The sequence below is a fragment of the Meleagris gallopavo genome, chromosome 1 (assembly GCF_905368555.1).
Source record: "Meleagris gallopavo chromosome 1, MGAL_WU_HG_1.1, whole genome shotgun sequence".
Lineage (NCBI taxonomy): Eukaryota > Metazoa > Chordata > Aves > Galliformes > Phasianidae > Meleagris > Meleagris gallopavo.
The window spans coordinates 121161768-121181572 of NC_139404.1; the positions used below are offsets into that span (position 1 = coordinate 121161768).

The 19805-nt window shown below is 41.0% G+C and overlaps 1 long non-coding RNA gene across 5 annotated transcripts in view; it reads left to right on the forward strand.

Annotated features, from left to right (window-relative positions):
* Positions 1-19805, forward strand: part of LOC116217585 (uncharacterized) — a 128780-nt gene that overhangs the window by 69529 nt on the left and 39446 nt on the right. For 3 of the 5 annotated variants that reach the window (XR_014880246.1, XR_004162278.2, XR_014880250.1), the window contains one exon: positions 9753-10387. This is a non-coding gene — a long non-coding RNA (uncharacterized LOC116217585). Of the gene's footprint in view, positions 1-2672; positions 2785-9752; positions 10388-19805 lie in introns of those variants that run through there. The other 2 variants (XR_014880249.1, XR_014880248.1) reach the window with 2 other exon arrangements.

The window sequence follows — 19805 nt, forward strand, 5'->3', positions numbered from 1 at the left end:
TAATTGCCTTTCAGTTAACTTTTTCTGCATGTCTAAGTTTTAAATCACTGAGAATGTTTCTTGTATAAACTCCAATATATCTAGAAGTGAAAGTGATTAAAAAACCCTTCCTTCTGATTTCTCAATTGCTGCTTCTTTCTGACAACTCTGGACCATTTCTTACTGGACTACAAGCTTAGTTACACTGTATTGCCACTTTATTCTTTGCAGATTTACAATGATTTAGTGGTCTTCCAAAGGCCAAGAGGCAACATTTGGCAATGTTTACATTATGTAGGGGTCACATCTGTTCAAGGAGGCATTTCAGCTACCACACTTACTATGTGGCAAGAGTAAGGATGACATTCAAACCATTGCAAAAAATAGATGTGGTATAACAGAAACACTTAGTAAGTACATGAAGTGCACAAAGTTATATACTCAGAGAGTTGACATGCTACATTTCCCCCCCCTTTCATTTTATGAGGAATCAGAGAAAGTCTAAAATAAGTCGTTAAAACTTCAGAGGCTTGGCAATATTACATTTTGAAAATGTAGTCTAATGAGAAGCCAGCTGTGGTCATCCCCAACCAAAATTGCTTTTCCCTGAACTACTTGTTTAAAATGCCAGCTGGCCAGCAACCAGCATATATGTAATGCTCTGTGTATTGGCATTTTGTAGTTGATATGGAACTCGACGTGTTTTTTGCGGCTCAAATTTAATCCTAACATGGGTGAAAAGATCAGACCACAGAAATGGAAATAGATCCACAGAATAACATAGCTTTTACTTGTTTGTGTAAACATTAAGAAATGTTTAAAATTATGTCCAGAGATAAGTTTAAGCCTTACAATGACTCTCTGAGCTAAAAATCTCACTGCTTATTTGCTTTATGTCTGGTCTGAAAGAGAAATCCATGTTTGTATCTGCCTCTTTTGTGGAAAAGGATGCTGGGAGATCCAGGACAGAAGTATGGTAGCCTTTAACTCTAGTTCCAAGTGTTATATCTCTTCACAAATACCACATTATGTGGAGTGCACCCACTACTCTGAGGCCATTGAGGAGTGACTGAAATGAAGATCTGAGAAGGACCCAGAATTGAATTTCTAGATCAATGTGTGTGGAATGCTATACTCATTTCCCTGGGAGGGCCCACAGGCTGGGTGAGAACTTCCAAGCCTTTTGATTGGGCTGAGTCAAGAGATGAGATTGCAGCACAGTACACATCTACTTCACTGTGGAGGTACCACCCAGCTTTGAATCCAGGGGGTACAGTGCAAGATTAACATGGGCACTGTGGTTCAGTATCCTGTTATGCTCTCTCACCTGTGTGACACATTTTAGTGGGAGTGCTAGTACTCTGTATCTCCACTGAATGCAGACCTTCTGAGAATAACTCATTTTAAGAAATAGGTCCAACAAGACGTATTAGCTGTATATGCTTCTAGGTGCGTTTTCATATGGGAAGTGTTTACAAAAGGCAGTCTTTCACACCAATCTTATCTTCATGTGATGGAGCACTGAAGATTTTCTCCAGACTCCGTATTATTTGTATTCCCTAAAAATTTAACAAGTTTACATGAATCTCTCATTGCCTGGAACAGCGTTTGTATTTTTTCCCAGAATAATGAAGCTATTTCACAATCACTGGCAGACTTGAGGCCAATAAGATAACATTTCCTGCATGCTTCACATTCCAGTGTCTTGGATGGGAGCTTTTAGATACGGTTTTTTAAATACAGTTGGAGGTTTGAATTGAAATGTCTCTGAATGTGGCTCCAAGTCTCAGTCCATTTCTTGAAGCACTGAATTATAATGATGTGTTGACAGACTATGGCTATATAATCCATTAGCAAAAGTCAACACCTGCTCAATAGAAAGCACGAAACTCTTGTACACAGCTGCAGCAGCTAAGAAGAGGAAAACCTAAAAAGTAAAAGCTTGTTATTTTCCACAAACAAATTAAAGTAGGCATTTCTTTTTTGCTTGTTCTTACCCAGCCTAGCACAAGCTTTCCTAAGGAATAGTTCATAGCCAAACTCCCAATCTTCTTATTTGTCATTCATCCTCTGATCTGGTGATTTATTTTTCCAAACAAAAATGCTCCTCTACATTCAGAGGATGTATATGCTATATAACCCATTAACAAAGAAAGCTGAGTTACAATGTATTTCCCATTAAACAGAGGGCTCTTCATCTAATAGAGCTTGTCAGTAGGGCCCTGAGAAACGGCTTTTCTTCGGAGTGCACTAGAGCAAAATACTGGTCATTCCATTTGTACACAGATAGTGACCATATCAAAGCAACCCTCTTCAAGGCAAAGTGTCATTAGCACAACTTGTGATCTTACTGTGCAGGCTGTGTACCTTTATTTTCTTAAAACCTCTGAATTTCTACACTGTGTGAGTCTTTGACATGTTTGCAGATCTGTATCCTTTCAAATGTGATATTACAGGCATTTTGCAATACAGCACTACTGCATGAGACTTTACCTTGTTTCTCCTTCATCACTGTAACGTCAGTGTACTTATTTTGTGCCTTTAGTAAGCTGAAATATGTCATATGGGACTCATTCCTTCTTCACTGGAAATGTATGTTTTAATATGGTGATTTGGTTTAGTTAGATAGTTAGACATTTGTTGTGTTTTTTTCTGTTCCTGCTTTTTAATAATGATACATGTTTATCTTTCAGAGAGCAAGCTCAAAACCAACATGTTTTGCTGTGGTCAGTTGAAAGTTCCTGAGGAAATTTGTTCCATCATAGGTGTAACATCCCCAAGAGAGCTGTCCCTACATAAGAGAAGGTGTAAATTTCTAGTACAAAATTCTTTTCTGCTTAAACAATGATGTTAGCTGCAGTTTTAACCCTAGAGTTTCAGCTGAGCTTTTGAATTTGCTGAGCTTGATCCACAAAGTGCCTGAAGATTTTGCTGTTTCACAGATAGTTTGTGAGAAGTTGATGGCAAGAGTTGATGTAAACCTAGTGCAACTCACTTTACCCTGTACTGCTATGGAGAAGGCTCTCCACTAAGAGCAGCCCTCTGCAATTTTTCGTGAGTAATTTCAACAAGTAGAGGAATTCCAGCAAAACACAATGAAACAGTTTTACCAAACTGCTAAAAAGTAGGTTTATTTTTTTTTTTTTTTTTTTTTCCTCAGGATTCAAAATCTCATGAATTCTGTAATGATCTGAGTTATGAAACAGGGTGAGATCCTACATGGCACTTCTCTAGGGAAGAGAAAACTGCATCAATTACATTTCTATGGGAATTAAGAAGCCTTAGTTTCTAGATCATTGTCTTCCAGGATAAGGCAGTTGAGTCCAAGGTTTTGCCATGAAGCTTATTGCCATCTGGGCAAAGAGAATTCACTATGCAACTGAGAATAAAAGAATGAAGAAGCCAGAATGCACAAGAAAATATGAGCCTGCTTCTTAAACACAGTGAGGAGGCCACTTCCCACTGAAAGCCAAAGTCCTGTAGCTGGGTCACTCCCTTCTTATCTTGAGAACTGAATGCTTCTAAACATAGCTAGGAGTTGGAGCTAAGGAAGCTCCTTGGCTCAAAATTGAGGCAGTGGTTGGATTTTAAATGTGACTAGGAGTAAAGTGTTATTTGCATATATTATCTAAGGCTTTTAGGAAAGACAGTGAATTGAACTTAAGTGCCTAGTGTGAAATAATGATGTCTTAATGATCCTGCCACTTCCCTTGTCTCAACCATAGCCAGACCAGCTATGAGCGGAAGAGGAGCTCATCAGCTCCCTCTTTGCACTCAGCATAATCCACCTGGACAAATTGGTGCTGAATGAATAAACTGGATTGCTTTATGGAAGTTCCAGTGAGTCCCAAAGCTGGCATAAAGAGTACCCATGTAGGGGTGATGTAGCTGAGAGCAGAGAAGAAGAAAGGAACAGAGAGACAATCTGGACGGAGGTTACTTTTACCTGCTTCAGAGCCATTAGATACGCTACACAGCTAAGAAAACAACCAAGATACAGACTATTTTTGATGAACATTTGAAGTAGGCATGAAACAGCACTTCAGTCAAAAGAAGCAGATATATGTTTTCTCTTGCTTTCTATTTTGGCCACTGCAGTGTCCCTCTTTTGTGTGTTGGTGCACTAGAAATGTTCCTGTACCTTATCTGAAAACTAACTACACAGCAAAAGATTATTTTTTAGCTAGTTATCACAGATAGATAGTAACTAAGGAGAAGTAATCATTCAGACAAAAGGTATTTCTCCTGTTTTGGAAAGAATGAGCCAAATAAGCAATGTCCCAGCACAGTGCCTTGGAAAATGAATGGTGAACACCGTATTCTCAGAATGAAACAAAATCTCACTAATGTAAAACCAGTTTACCTTGATGCAGCTTTGTCTGTCCACTGAATACCACATCAGAGAAGAATTAAAGATGCTCTGTGTGTACAAAGTCACTGTGATTTTCTCTCCTAATGGAAAACAAGAGGGAAGAACTGCAGTTTGCTTTTGCTGCTGCTTTTATTTTCTTTGGTTTACTTCCACAACACAATATGGATACTCTTTCTTGACTTTTCCCATATCTCCTTTTCACTAGGTTGTGCATAACACTTTTCTCCTAGATTCCATGAGTACTTACACCTCTTATAGGGTCATAGAATCATAGAATGGCCTGGGTTGAAAAGGACCACAATGATCATCTAGTTTCAGCCCTCCATTCTGTCCTCCTTTCTTTGCTACTTATAAGGGCACACAAAGCACATTCCAGTTCTTTCTCATGTTGGATGTTTTCGTGTGTGGTGTTTTTTATTTTGGCTTTGTATATAATTTGCTTCATCATCTTCCATTCACTCTGCAAAAACAGGTGGGCTGTGGGGCCTCTGAGAACAGAGACTTTCTATACTGGTGTACTGTAGCCCAGCAGGCTCCCTCTAGCACAGGCACATTTTCTGTAAGGTTGCTGGCAACATGGGTGACTCCAGAACTCCTGTTACACGCTCCAAATCTTGCTGCCAATATATATGGCTGTCCTGTATGCAGCATTGCTATTGTCCTGCTTGTTGGGTACAAGAGTGGATGCAATATAGCCTGGAGCATGTTTTGAAGATGGAATCCCTTGGTACTGCGATCTTGGCTGTTTACTGTCTGCTACACACTGCATGAGGGCAACTGATACTTAAAACATAGAAACATCACAGACTCTTGACTCTAACCCCTGTGAGTCTCAACAAAGGTTTACTGGGTTAGTTGAGTTTGGGATAAAAAATATGGGATACTGAACACAGGGCCAGAGAACAAACCGCAAACACATGTGGGAGCTTTTATTTTCAGTTATTTATATAAGCACAATTCTAAGGATCAGAAAATCACTATCTGCAAAGATGAACCTTTATCTCATTTAAAAGAGCTAAGAATTCATGGAAGCTTGACTTCTGTATAATAGAAATGATCATGCCATGAAGAAGTCTGCACAGTTCATTAAAAGAAAACTAACATTGGTCTCTTTCAAATATTTTGGCCTTTTTGCCTTCAGGTGAACTTAAATGAAAGACAGAAAAAGGAAAGACGGAAATCCTCTCCTCAAATGCATGTGCTATAAGTAAACATGTTGCTTGCACAGGGAAAGGGTCTTTTTTTGCAGATGCTGTTACAAAACTGGAAATTCTGGAACATTCCAAGTAGCATTTTTCATGTATTATATTTAACTTATCCAATGTAGGTTCTGATTTTGCTATGCTGTCAAGAAAGCAATGCTTCATTTGTTGCAATGCAGAACACAACACTGACTAGAAAAGAGGCAAAAATTAATCCAATATATCCAACCTAGCAGTGTGAGCAGCATTCTGAGAAGGCCAAAGTGCCAGAGTTCCTCTACCTTTTGATCTTCCAATTATCACAACATAGTCTTGCACTTTGCAGCTTGTTATTGGTATAAACACTATTTGCAATTCAGGTAGATGTTTATGTAGTATAGGAAAATGCAACACAGCCCTGCTGCTCCACTTGTCCAGGGATGCCAAAATTCATGAAGTAGGTGTTTTCAAGCAGTTGCTGAAAAAGGGCCTTGGCACAATGAGGAAATTGATGGTCTCTTGCTAATTGACTTTCTCTGATTTCAAGGAAATTGTGCTTCATGTATTTCTTATAAATAATCAGAAAAGTATCACAGACCGGGAGCCTTGAATTCTACTAGCCTGGCCATACTTGCAGGCCCATATCTTTATGTAATCTCAGAGGTAGAGGTGTTAAAAACATTAGTGTCCAGGTTAACAATCTCAGTCAGGAGCGAACCATTCTTTACCATATGAAAAAAACAATTTAAATCAGGAAAATTACAGATTCGTTTCCGAATAGTGATAGAAAACAATATTTTGGTGCCTGCCTACAAGAGTCACCACTGACAACACATCATAAAGACAGGCTGTGCTCTTAGTTCTGCTTCACCACATACCTGTTTGTTCTGTCTCCTGTACATGTATTTCTGTCCAGCTCTGCCATGCATGTCAAAAACTGCCTTCTGCCGATCCTGTTCAACTCCTAGGCCTGAGGTACAAGAGGGCCATTTTAACATAAATGAAAATCACACCTAAGATCATAAAAAAAGACTTCTCCTGATCTTGTGGGGCCCCTTTCAGCACCAGCTTCCTTATCCCATCATCCTGCACATCAATGCCTCATCCTGGGCAGCTGTGGGGAGCCATAGGGCTCTGCTATATGTTTGTGTGTTTGGCTGGCTTCTCCCTCAGAGAGGTAGAGGGGAGAGAGGAGGAGGAGAGGTGCTTTCACGCGCCTTTCCACACCTTTGTTTAAGCCTTTGCACATTGACCTTTCCTTCTCCTGAGATTTGCTTCATTTTCTCACAGTTAACACCATGATATAATGAAAAGCTAAACCTTCAAATCTGTGTGAATTCAATATGGCAAGTCAGACAACTGAAATTATAATAGGTCAATACTGTAGGGCTTTTGGAGACAGCACACCTACTGCTCTGACACTGTGCTCAGTCCTGAGGCAGAAAGCAAAGAGGAGGGAAGGCTTAGAGGCAGAATAGAGGAACATTTGCAGTCTGCCAGAAACTGCCCCTGAAGAGACACTAGAAAAGCTGAAGTTGCTTTACTACAGAGAAAGTCCATATGAGTAGGAGCATAGAATTGTTTGAGTTGGAAGGATCCCTTAAAAGCTACCTAGTCCAACTCCCCTGCAATGAGCAGGACACCTACAGCTCCAGCAGGTGCTCATAGCCACATCCAGCCTGACCTTGGATGTCTCCAGGGATGGGGCAGCCATCACCTCTCTGGGCAACCTGTGCCAGTTCTTCACTACTCTTACTGTAAAAAACCTTTTCTTATACCCAATCTAAATCTCCCCTCTTTTAGTTCGAAACCATTTCCCCTCACAACAAGCCCTTCTAAAGAGCCTGTCTCCTTCCTTCTTAAACCTCCATCTTAGTAACATGGAAAATACAGAAAGACCTGAAAGGGTTAGATACATTATTCATGTTTTCATGGAAGGTATGGTAAGGTCTGAATGATTATTTAGTATTTGCAGAATTTTGTTATTGTCATCAATGCTCCTTTGATGAAGTATTTTTTCTCAGTGGATTTCAAAATGCTTAATAAAGAATGCTTAATTTCAGAGTAATTAACACTAATTATGAACCATATAGTACAAATAAGTGCCTCCCGAATGCCTGGAGAAAGCAGTAATTTTATGCTTTTACTATAAACAATCCCATTACAGGAGGAAGAACTAGTATTTGTAGAACACTAAAAATAGACAGACTTCCAGCCTGAGTCGTGATAGAGTTTTAGAAAAGTGTTAACCCTCTTCTTTTTGAAAATAGCATACCTTCAGTTTAATACTTGAAAACAGTGGTCACATTACCAAAATTTAGATCAAAGCTTTTTATCAAAAAAAAATTTATGAAGTTTACAGCAACTCTCTATTGTTAGGAATGGGCAGATGTATGGATAACATGAGAAACTGAAACCAAACTGCAAACTGGTTGAAAATGTTTATTTAACTCAGAAAAAAAATCTCTGCCTGCATCTGCAATTTCTAGTCCCTGTAGGCAACAGAGATATTCAAAATAACACAGGGAAGAAATGATATCATAGATATACTGATACAAACAGAACAGTGGACGTATCTCAAGAAATATGTGCTTTTCTTAAATACTAAGTGATTCATCACTTGATGCATCTAATCTAAACAAAAAGTCTGCACACTGCACCCAATAAAAATAAAGGAAGCTGTCTGGTGACCTGTACAATTTGCAACAAAGCGCACTGGCAGATTTATTTTATGAAGTTTTGTGTTTGATGTACGAGTTTTAGCTTTTGAGGTCTTGCTATTGGAGCCATTTTTAAAGCACATTTTTGGTTTTGCTTGGATCATTTTACAATGCAACAGAAGTGGAATCATGGTTAACATCTTCATTCTAGAAGAGGCTGAATGCAGAACTATTTTTCTACTTCTTACGATCAGATTTTTACATTTTTCTCACTCCTTGCTCTCTGAAAATCCTTGCTTTTGCGTCAGGAGGCTTCAGCTTGCCAGCATGGGCTGCCAATGTAGGCACAGATTTTAAACAGGAGCACACGTGCAGTAGGAACTGCTCTGCTTGAATGCCAGAGTAGTGAGATCTCTAACATCACTGCCATCGTATAGCAATGTTCTGTATAGTGTGCCTGGAACTAAGAATGAGTGAGGAGTGCTGTGTGGTCTGGTGTTACACCTCCAGAGTAATGGTGCAGTTGTGTCTGTGGTCATGACCTGCTCTAAAACAAAATACCTGTTGGGTCGTACTAATGTGCTTACTGAATCAAGCATGTATTGATGATAATCCATTTTACTTGTTCGGCAGCTAGTACTTAGCTAGAGCCAACATTTTTGACTAATTAGAATAAAAGCATTTCTAGCTGTAGCTGAATGTGAAATGTAGCATTTTCACTGTTTCTGCTTCATATGTCTCCTCTTAGAACAACATGGGCTACAGTACGATTTGATCTTATTTACAGTGGCCACAATTTACATTATCAGAGATGTGTCTATTGAAGCCAATGACATTATAAGAGGATTAGGCTGGGGAAGGTGAGATAAGAAGCATGCAATGGCAGCCCTATGTTATTCAGGGTTGTTTTTCTGCCATGAATGAGTATTTAAAGAGCTACAGAAGCAGGAGTGATACTAGGCTTTTGGAAATACCTGTGAATGGACTGCAATAAATACACAAGAAATGTGTCTGTAGAAGTATGGAGACAAAAGGTTCATATTCCCTTTTTGTGGCCATTACTAGGATACCAAGTGGTATAAAAATGACTGTCTTGAGCCTGATTCTAGTCTCTCTGGTTATCAAATGAGAGAGCTGCCTGGCTGTGAACCTGCTGAGAGATTAGAGTGAGGCTGTTTGTGCACTGAGTTCCTAAAATATGTTGTTAGTCATAATCATGATTCAAAACTCCAGAGCCATTCTCCTGAGCAGTTTTTTGTTAACAAGCTATCTGCCCACTTGAAAGTTAGGGAGTTTTCAATATTTCCATCTGATGGATAACACCTTATGGATCAAAGGGAGAACGAGATCTTACTGCAATTTATGACCACATACAGAAAGTAGGAACTGAGGGAAGTGACTCCCACATCCGAACATCCACCCTGTGAGAGCTCTCTTAACAAAAGCTATTGAAGTATTTTTTTTTTCTGCATTAATATATTGTTAGAATGAAATAGCCTGTAATATTCACTAGTCTAACCTTGCTGGCACATTCTGACATTTCACAACATCTTTTCACAGTCGACAGTGGCCCCTGCGGCTGACAATGGAGAGCCCAGTTCTGCCAGAGTGTTGGAGACCCTCTGCTCCATGTCCAAGGAAGAGTAGAGGACAGGCAACATCACGCTGTGTACAGAAGCAGACAGAGCAGCACCTTCTTGCTCCAGCCTGTGTGTCAGAGCTGCCATCCACCTCATGTGGATGAACACCTACTGGGAAATTCAGACCAACTGGGGAGGTAGCAAGCAAGGAGGTATGTGTGTGGGGTTAGAAGTTCATGATCTATATCTGGCCAGCTGAACACATCAGCGTGTCTCAAACCTTCCAGGGGTCGAAGGGATGCCTCAGCAGCCTTCCGAAGAAAGAGCCATGGATGTCATTTTGTCAGTGCCATGAAATTTTCTCATTTCCCACAGGGAGTAAGGGACAAACCAGCTCACCTGTGGGATTAATTGACATGCTTTGTATTTGCTGTTGGTTATTTTTCTGCTTCTTTATATTCTTTATATCTTTATATATCTTTATATCTATCTTTATATTCTTTAGCTTTCATCAATATCTAACTGATTTCTGTTATGGAAATCTATGCATGTGAATTTAAGAGTATTGAAATCCTAATAAAATCCAATTTGATGAGGACAATCATAGAAAAATAATATATGCAGAGTTGGTATGGCTTTTTCCAAATGACTTCCTTCTTCATTAGTTATCCCAGGAAGAAGAGGAATACAGTTTTGAAGCATGAGGAAATGCCAGGCAGTCAGAGGATGCATGTTGTTCAGGCTGCAGTTTTGTGACATGGTTCCTAATGAACAGAAATCAACATCCATTACTTCAGCTTGCCAGATAAATCCCCACTCTTCTGCTTGCTCTAACCACTCCTTCAAAAGCGTTTTTAAACTCCAGGCTTCTGCTGGAGGCTTTTCACATGACCGCAAAAGCATATACGCAAGCACATATGCATAAAGAGCAACAAAATGATAACTGTTCCCCTCTATCATTTAATGCTTGTAATTTAAAAGAGATTATTCATGTTGGTTTTGCTTTGACAGAAGAGCAGTGGATTTTTCTGAAATGTATTTTCCAGTTCAGAAGGTTAAGAATAATTCTGTGCCTGGGGGATAAAAAAAAAAAAAAAGAAAAAAAAGAAAAAAAAAAGAATAAGTGACGGGAAAAAAATTAAAAAAGAAAATCTCCATCTTTGTTTGAATTTCACAGGGACGATTCCAGCAGCCTCATTCCTCCTCCTTCCCTTCCTCCTTTCTTCACTCCCCCCACCCTTTTGTGTGCTAGAGTTACAATCCAAGGGCTTGGAGACATTTCAAAGGAGCGTCACTAATGAAGACCACATGTGCACTGCTCCTCTTGTTGAGCTCAGAACAAAGCTCAACTGTGCAAACCTTCTCTCTGCTAAGGGAAAAGCAGGTCTGCCCCCCTCCCTGATTACCCACCCACAGGTTAAGAATGAGGCTCACTCAGGTAACTGCCACTTGGTATCAGAACAGTTTGAGGAGGAAATAAATCATTTTTCCATGAGACAGATGTAAGGCAGAGAACACCAAAACACCCCCACATATAACAATACTGCAGCCCTTGGCCTTCCTTCATGCACAGCAGCAGCACATTTGCTGTAGGATTTCTTTGTTTGCTTTTGGGATGCCTCCTCTGCATTATGTCTGGAGCTGCATTAAGGCAGATTTATACAAGAACATAGGACGCAGCAAGGCCTGGTTTCTGAGCAAAGTCAATTGAGGAGGACATTGAAATCCAAGACCAAAGTATGTATTTTCCCATCTCTGTTCGCAGGTGACTGCACTTCAGGAAAGACTTTCACTAAATAATGGATAGTGGATCTTCACAATGGTTTTATCGGGGAAAATAAACGGAAACTGTCGCCTGTAAATTTGGTGATCCCTTTCCAGCAGTGTTGGCAATTCCGCCAATGATGTTAAGCCCTGGTGGTGGTGATGTATACATGAGGCAAGTGGTTGAGGCTCACTCTGAGAGAGCATTTAGGTCCTTGCTGGGGTTATGAGAGAAGCAGCTCTTGCAAAGAGCTTCCAGTGCCTTCATTAACTCATGTGGTTAATAGCAGAGCTTTAGGACAGGGGTGGATGGGCGTGGTACACCAGCTCCACCTTTCCTCAGCTCCTCCTTCTAAAACAAGGTGGGACATTGGTGTGACAGATCTTGGGCTCCCTAGAGAAGCCAGCTGGCAGCCCTTGGGCCGCCACAGTATCAGAGCTCAGGATGTGTCACTTGGTGATTGGAGTGTCTTCCTTCTCACTTGGTTTTCCTATAGACAGGAAGGGGATAATCATCAGGCTTTCATTTCATGGACACCCAAAAAGGGTTGGGGAGTCTGCTGGGGAGAAGAGCAGGGTCAACTCTGTGAGGGGATGAGGGGACCAGTCAACTGAGGGGCTTGGAAAAAATAGACTTTTGTACTATTTCCTAGCAAGAATTAATCTGATGCAGTCCTGCTTTGAATTCATGCATACTTCATGCTTTAAATCCGCTAGCCAATTTCCACTGGCAGAAAGATGTAGCATCTATTGATTTTCTAAAACTTGCATCACAGCATGCAATGGAAAGCCAATATCTCTGAACTCTGCTTCTCACAAAACCTTCTGGTATAAAGAGAAGGCAGTAGTAGTGGACAAGAATATGTTAGGACTAAAAGAAGATGGCTAGAATATACTTACCTACACACACAAAGTCATGGTTAGGATCTAGATGATTGATCATGGAACAAGATGAAGCTAGCCATGGATGCAGCCCTCATAGGCATAACTGCAGCTCTCTGAGACAACTGAACATTTTGATGAAATAAATACGAAGAACAAATAAGATAAGCAATAAAGAAGACAAACATCAAAGCCAGTGTGCAGTTGTAGTTGCTGCTAAATCTGTGCCTATTTTGTGACAGGAAGCTCTTCCGCTAGAACTGAATTTCAGAGCCATTTCTGATTTCCAGCAGTACAGAAGTTTGTTTTTATAACAAATATATTTCTGTGGATGAAACTTAGTATTAAAAATAAATGGGAAGCGGGAAGTGGATTCTATAGGAGGGTAACAGCAGAGGAAGAGAGGTGACCTCTATGTGTTGGTCACTGAGAAAAAAAATAGTGGAAGCATTTGAAAGATCATGTGACTTTTTTATAAAATCGCTTTTAAGTAAGGGATTAAACCATGGTATACATATGAAAGAAGACATAATCTGAGGATGGTTGTTTGTTCATAAGTGATCTAGGGTTAACAAAGCATTCCGCGGTTTTATGAAAGCAGTTTTAAACAAATAAACATTACCCTGCAGTATTTACAAGCTAAGCAATTCAACATTATCTCCATGCATGAGAACCTGAGAAGAAAATTGATTGAAACCCCATGATAAGCTGTTTTCTTTAATTGCCTAACCTCGTGGCAGCAGAGAAAAGCAGATACAATAAATACTGGAAAAATGTCAAATCTTAAATTTCCAATGCATTTCATCACCCAAAGTGCAGTTTGGTAATCTATGAGGAGCGCCTAAGATATTTCCGCCCTGGAAGTTTGCCTTTAAAGTGGTATCAGGAGAGTTTTTCTTGAATGATATCAAAATGAGTGAGGTTTCTTTTTCCAGCATAAGGTGACATTATCTGTGCAGAAGGAGGGATTGCCCTAGCCCTCAGTCTGTTCTTTGAAGCCTCCCCAGGCTGTACTCTGTTTGCCAAATAAGGCATCCCAAACACTGCTGCTGCTTCTGGATCCCTCTTCTCCCCACCAGGTTTTTTTGCTGAGTATTCTGTCTGCCTTCCAAACACTTCGTGAGGTCTGTAGATCTAAACCAGCTGTGGTTTCATTCACTGCTGATCAAATTAGATTGAGCAAAGCAGGGAAGTGCTCCTGAGGAAAGAAGACAGGTCTGGGTCCTGTTAATGGATAGGATAGCAAAGGAGTCCTTTCTACTAGGCAGAAAAGAGATGGTCTTGTCTTCACCACCACTTCCTTCTGGGTGCAGGAATGCTGCTGAGCAGCCCAGTCCAGCCCACTAGTATGGACTCAGACCTCCTGCTGGTTTTTTTTTCCACACTGAGTTCAACTGAGGCATTTGTGTTAGTTGCCAAATGATCTGGATACCAGCCCCAAAAGCATGATCCCAACATAATTACCACCTGTGCCCCGCCTCCTCTGGGTCATCTTATATAAAGAAATGGACAAGACACTGACAGACTTGTTGGTCTGGTGTCAAGATTAACCGTCTCTCAAAAGAATGATATAGACAAATTAGCAGTGATGCTCTAGGTGCTGACAGTCTCTTCCATTGCATAGCATAGAATCATAGAATCACAGAATCATAGAATCGTAGAATCGTAGAATCATAGAATCATAGGGGTTGGAAGGGACCTCCAGAGATCACCGAGTCCAACCCCCCTGCCAAAGCAGGTTCCCTACACCAAGTCGCACAAGTAGGTGTCTAGGCGGGTCTTGAATATCTCCAGAGCAGGAGACTCCACAACCTCCCTGGGCAGCCTGTTCCAGTGCTCCGTCACCCTCACTGTAAAGAAGTTCTTGTGCACATTTGTGCGGAACTTCCTATGCTGCAGTTTCTGGCCGTTTCCCCTTGTCCTGTCTCACACTGCTGAAAACAGTCTGGCCTCGCCACTCTGCCCCCCACACCTTAGATACTTATAGACGTGGATCAGGTCCCCTCTCAGTCTTCTTTTCTCAAGGCTAGACAGTCCCAGTTCACATAGCCTTTCTTCATAGGGGAGATACTCCAGGCCCTTCACCATCTTTGTGGCCCTCCGCTGGACTCTTTCTTTTTTGTACTGAGGAGCCCAGAACTGAACACTGTACTCCAGATGAGGCCTTATCAGGGCAGAGTAGAGGGGGAGGATCATCTCCCTCAACCTGCTGGCCACACTCTTTTTAATGCACCCCAGAATGCCATGGCCTTTCTGGCCACAAGGGCACACATATGCCATGTTATTGCTCCGCACAATGCAATGCATGCATGTAAATGCATTTTTTACACTCACAGTAAATTCAGTACTAATACTAATAGCATTAGGCTGGCTTTTTTGAAAGCATCTGTTCTGTTTATGAAGGGGGAGAGCTAATTACATAAAACACCCAGTCAGAACAGTGTCCTTCCATTTTTCTCTTGCAGTAGCATTGTGCATGATCTGTGACGTGACAAAGCATTTTGCATCTTTAAAGGCAAATATTTTCAGAGTATAATCAACTGTGGAAGCAGTCTTGTTGATTCATACAGCAGTAACATTTTCTTTAAGTGAAATTAGCTCTGAAGCTGCAGTACCTGTTTTATAGCATCACAACTCATTTTGCAGGAAATTCTCCCTATCTCTTGCCTCATAAACTGTCGATACCATTCCCCTATCCCTTTAAAACCATGATACTGACTCAGTCTGTTTGGAGACAGAAAGCTATTCTGACTTACAGTTTCAATTCCTGTTGACTAGAAAGGGAAGAAGAGAATGCATAGCCTGAGAATGAAAACATTTCCTATTCCAGAAGCAAATGTCATTAAGGAATGGTTGGCATCTGTTCACAAACTTTTAAAAATATTTTTCCTGGTTGAGGTTTAGCTTTGCATGTGTTTTCTAGCACACATTGCCATTAAGACAAATGGATCTGGATGTACTCTTTGCTTCAGCAGCTCTGTAAAGCAGCTTCTTCTCGTCTGGGTTCTCAGAAGAGAGATGGAGCAGGGCTTGCATGTCCTCCCATCCTCACTGAGGCACCCGCAGAATTTCTGTAGTCAAAACAAGCATAGCTATGAATTCCTCATCCTTTAAGCCAAAAAGAGAATACAGTTACATTCACAGGGACTGTTTTTATTCCCTCATCAGCCTGTGGTTCTCATACTTCAGATTTGTGGACATCAAAATTTCCCATACTACAGATCTGTGTAAATTTGCTGGAAAATGGGAAGGGGAAAGTGCAGCAGGAATATTTCTGGTCATCACTGTGAGTCAGACCAGAGCCATTTGATAAAACAGGAACCTATAAGTCTGAAAAATGGGTTGGATACAGCAAACATCTCTCATCACCACATTGTTTCAGCAACTCTATTCAGGAGACATTTCTGCTGAAGATTAGGGGAGTATGGGGTGGAGAGAAGTTGTCTGGGTCTCTCTTTTCTGCCATCATCTCTTTCCTGTGTCCATGGTTTCTAGTTAAGGAGAGCAGGAAGACAAGAGGAAAAAAGAAAGAATCCTCCAAGAGGAGAATTCCATAATGAGGACCTGACCATCCAGGTCTGTCTGTTCCCGGAGACCTGCAGTGGAAACCACTTATCTCCCTGCTGCAGGAACCTTGCCCGTGCAAATTTCCATCTCTCACACATATGTACTAGAAACGCTTCACAGCAGGACTGCTCCTTTCTATCTCCTCAGCAGAAAAACACGTTTCCAGGGAGATGGGAGTTTCATGTGTGACACTTCAGCTGTCTTCCAGCAAACAGTGATTACTGAGTATATCAAGTGCCCTCTCTCATGCCAGGGTGCTCATTGCCTTTCCACCCTCCAACACTGAGTTTGTTAAGGGATTTCAGGCGTATCTCCACAGACGTGGAAAATCTAGTTTTGATCAAACGTGGATTTTCACGCCGCAGATCACACCTTGTGCTAAGAATGGGCTTTTCTGCCTGAAAAAATGCATATTAAGGTGACCGCCTTGAAAAGAAACAGCACTGTACTTCCTGGAAAAGAAACAGCATTTTTCCTCCTGGTTGTTTCCGACTGTGCTTGAAATACTAAATTATGCACATGGGGGAGATGTCAGGCTGGCTCCCTGACAAAAGTGAGCATTTTTTTGTGCAGTCACCACGTGAAGGCCAGCCCTATGAAAAGCGCCAGGTAGAGACCCTCCACAGGTCTTTCCCCCAAAACAGTGGCCTGGCGTAAGGCTGCAGCGAGGAGGGAGAGCAGGTCAGGCTGTGCACGTGGCAGCAGGCCATGATTGAGGTGAGCTCTGGAAAAGCAGCCACATTTTAAGTGCCCTTCTGAGGCTTGCTTCTAGCGAGTTAAGAGATTTCCTTACAAGCACTGGAGCTGATCTGGGGATTTCTTTAGCAGCTGCTTGTTTAAAAATCAGCCATTGTCCTTCCTTAATCTGAATTCAGATCAAGCCAGCTAGTAATGTTTCTGCTACTCTCATTAGATGCCTTATTTTTATTCCTTTCTAGCAAGGTGACATATACAGTGAATATAGGTTCTTAACGCTGCCTTAAGCCATGTTAACCCTCTTAGCCTTTACTACAGTGAGAAGAGCACAGGATTTCTTTACAGGAACACATCAAGCAAGGGATTCTTGCACTGCCTTGCTACAGATGTGAAGGGAAGTTGTGCAAATATCAACAGTTGCGAGATCTTTCCAAATGAAAGTTTTCTCAACCTGTCTTTTTCTTCAGATTCTCATACCTCTTCACAGCTATTTTTGAAAAAAATCAGTAGATGCTGCAGAGCCTCAGTCTGTACAGGGGAGTTGTGGTTGCTTGACTGTGAGTTTCACTCATTAATTTGAACAGAAGACAGCAGTAATTTTGTACCTAACTTAGATTTAGACCAATATCATCACTACTTTGAATCGTATGATATTGCTTTAAAATTAATGATTGTTAAAGGTTACTTGTTTTGTGTTGTTATTTGTTTCATTTTGTTTTTTGTAGCAGGTTTCATTGCTTTTCTAAGTATAATAACTTCAGACCCGATCAATAAACCGTGCATGTACAACCATTCCTATTTCAGCACAGAACATAACCTAGCTTGAACTTTAAGGTTATTAATTTTAAAGGAAAATATGTGTTCACTTCAAATACCCCCACTGGGATGACAATGGGAGGAGAGTGATTTGTTCACTGTTTGTAATAGAGTCCATCCCAATTGAAAAGTAATTTTGATTTATATACTCTATTGAATATCAAATTAACTCTCAAACTTCTCTCCCCCTTCTGGTGTCTACCTGTCTCTGTGCATTTTGAGTCAGGCTGTTGTTTCCTTCCCAACCATTTCTTCTCATAGGAAAAAGTACTGCTGGGACAAATTTGGGTTCCCCCCTGCTATAAAGCCTCTATAGGAGTCTCTGCCCAAGAATCTGAAAACTGTGGTACTGTAGGGCAGGACAAGTTATACTTTTGCTAGTTACATTAGATGAGAAGGTGTAAGTTTGACCTGACCTCAGATTTGAATTGTCTAAGACTGTATAGAATACGTATTCTGGTGTAGAAAGAACTGAAAAAATAAGGCATTACCACACAGTGATCTTCATGAAAAAATGATTGCATTGCATCCCTAGTAAAAGGTGATGAATTGTGAGCATAGAGCAGAATAAATTTCTCTGAGGACAGCAAATAGAAGCGGTGATTTCAAAGCTGTGATTGCAGATGCGTGTGCGTAAAGAGATACTGTATATGTAAGATACATACTCCATGTCAAATGGTAGTTGTGGTTGTGTCTTTCATTTGGGACAAGGCAGAAGAATGACGATACTTCATATTCATTGCACTGTGCTTAGGCTAGTTACTAGAAACTGCATGAATTTGCAGTGAATTGGTAATAAATAAATTATCTAGCGTACTTATTCTATATTCACTTTGTGCATTGTATCTGTAAACAAGTGAAAGACTTGAGAACCTTGCACAAAACTTTGAAATTAAATCTGCAGTGGGATTGTGACTCTGAATCTCAAGACCCTCCCCAAACCTGACTGCCCACTGAACTAGGAGCAGAAGTGTGTGCTGACAGGCCCCATTTGCCCTACTTGCTGTGTAATGTTCTGTCCCCTTAAATGGCTCAGCCTGTCCTGAGACATGAGTTAGCAGAGCTAACGTTGATTTCATATGAAACCAAACCTGACATTAAACTTTAAATCCAAGCTCAGTTTTGGACTTTAGATGTTGATGTAACTTTTACTTCTCTATTCTGCATATATGTAGCACTAAATAAACTCATTGCACCCATAAGCATTTTGAAAGCAGATGCATTCTTCAAGATGACTTGTTAAAGCAGAACCAAAACACTATGAAATCATGATTTATCACTTGAAGTAGCCAAAAGCTGGGTGAAAGTCCAGCTTGTAGGAAGCTCATTTGATAAATGAGAGCAGAAGAGTGATGACTGCACAGGAAATAACTCTATTTCACTAGTGCTGACTGCACGGTTGCCCTTAGCTGTTGACATTGGCATTGGTGTTGTGCTTTCCCCTGATGGGGACCATTCACAGTATGATTTGGAGACTGGTTGAACTGGACTCTGCAGGCACTGCGAGGAGGTCCAGAGATTTTCTAAACAGTGTTCATGAGTGAGCATGCTGTCCTAATGCTTTGTCCCATGCTGCTGGAGAAGTGATATAGATACTGCTTAGAGAAAAGAGTACAGAATAACAACCAATGAGAATGTGTTAGGTGACATAATCAGTGACAATAGGCTTGGTGTCAGAGGAAATAATATTACTTAGATCTAGGAAAGTCCCACATGCAGTAAACTGACGTACATATAAATCTGTTATTTGAGTGGCAAATGAAAATGATGCAGTTGTCCTTTGAGTGTGCTGGCTTCAATGCTGTGCCAAGAGATACTGAATCTCTTCAGATCCCACCTCTCTCTCAGCCCACTACTATGTGCAGTCACATCAAGAGGAAGCACCACAGGCGCTGCTTTGAGGGCTGCTGCCAACAGGACAGAAGGACAGCAGAGCTGAGAGTGGCAGGATGCAGTGATAGATCCTAGTTCAACAGAGCTCAGTAGAGTCTTCCCAGGGATTTCCATGGTGGTAGTTTATGAGGCCCCAGTTCCCCCTTTCTGGAAGGAAATTATGCAAGTTTTGGGCAGGTTGGCCTCTTCCCATGGATCTTCCATGGGGCAAAGGTGATCTAGGGAGTAGCATTTAAGTGACATACAACATCTACCCTCACGAATCAGAATTAACATCTTATTTGAGGTCTAGTTTGAAATGAGGTATATAAAGAAAAAGCCAGGTCAGCAGCAGTCTCTTTCTCCCTCATTGTCTACTCTGTGCTGGATACTTGTTTGAGGGCAAATGCAAGTGGGGCTGCTCAGGAGAATGGGG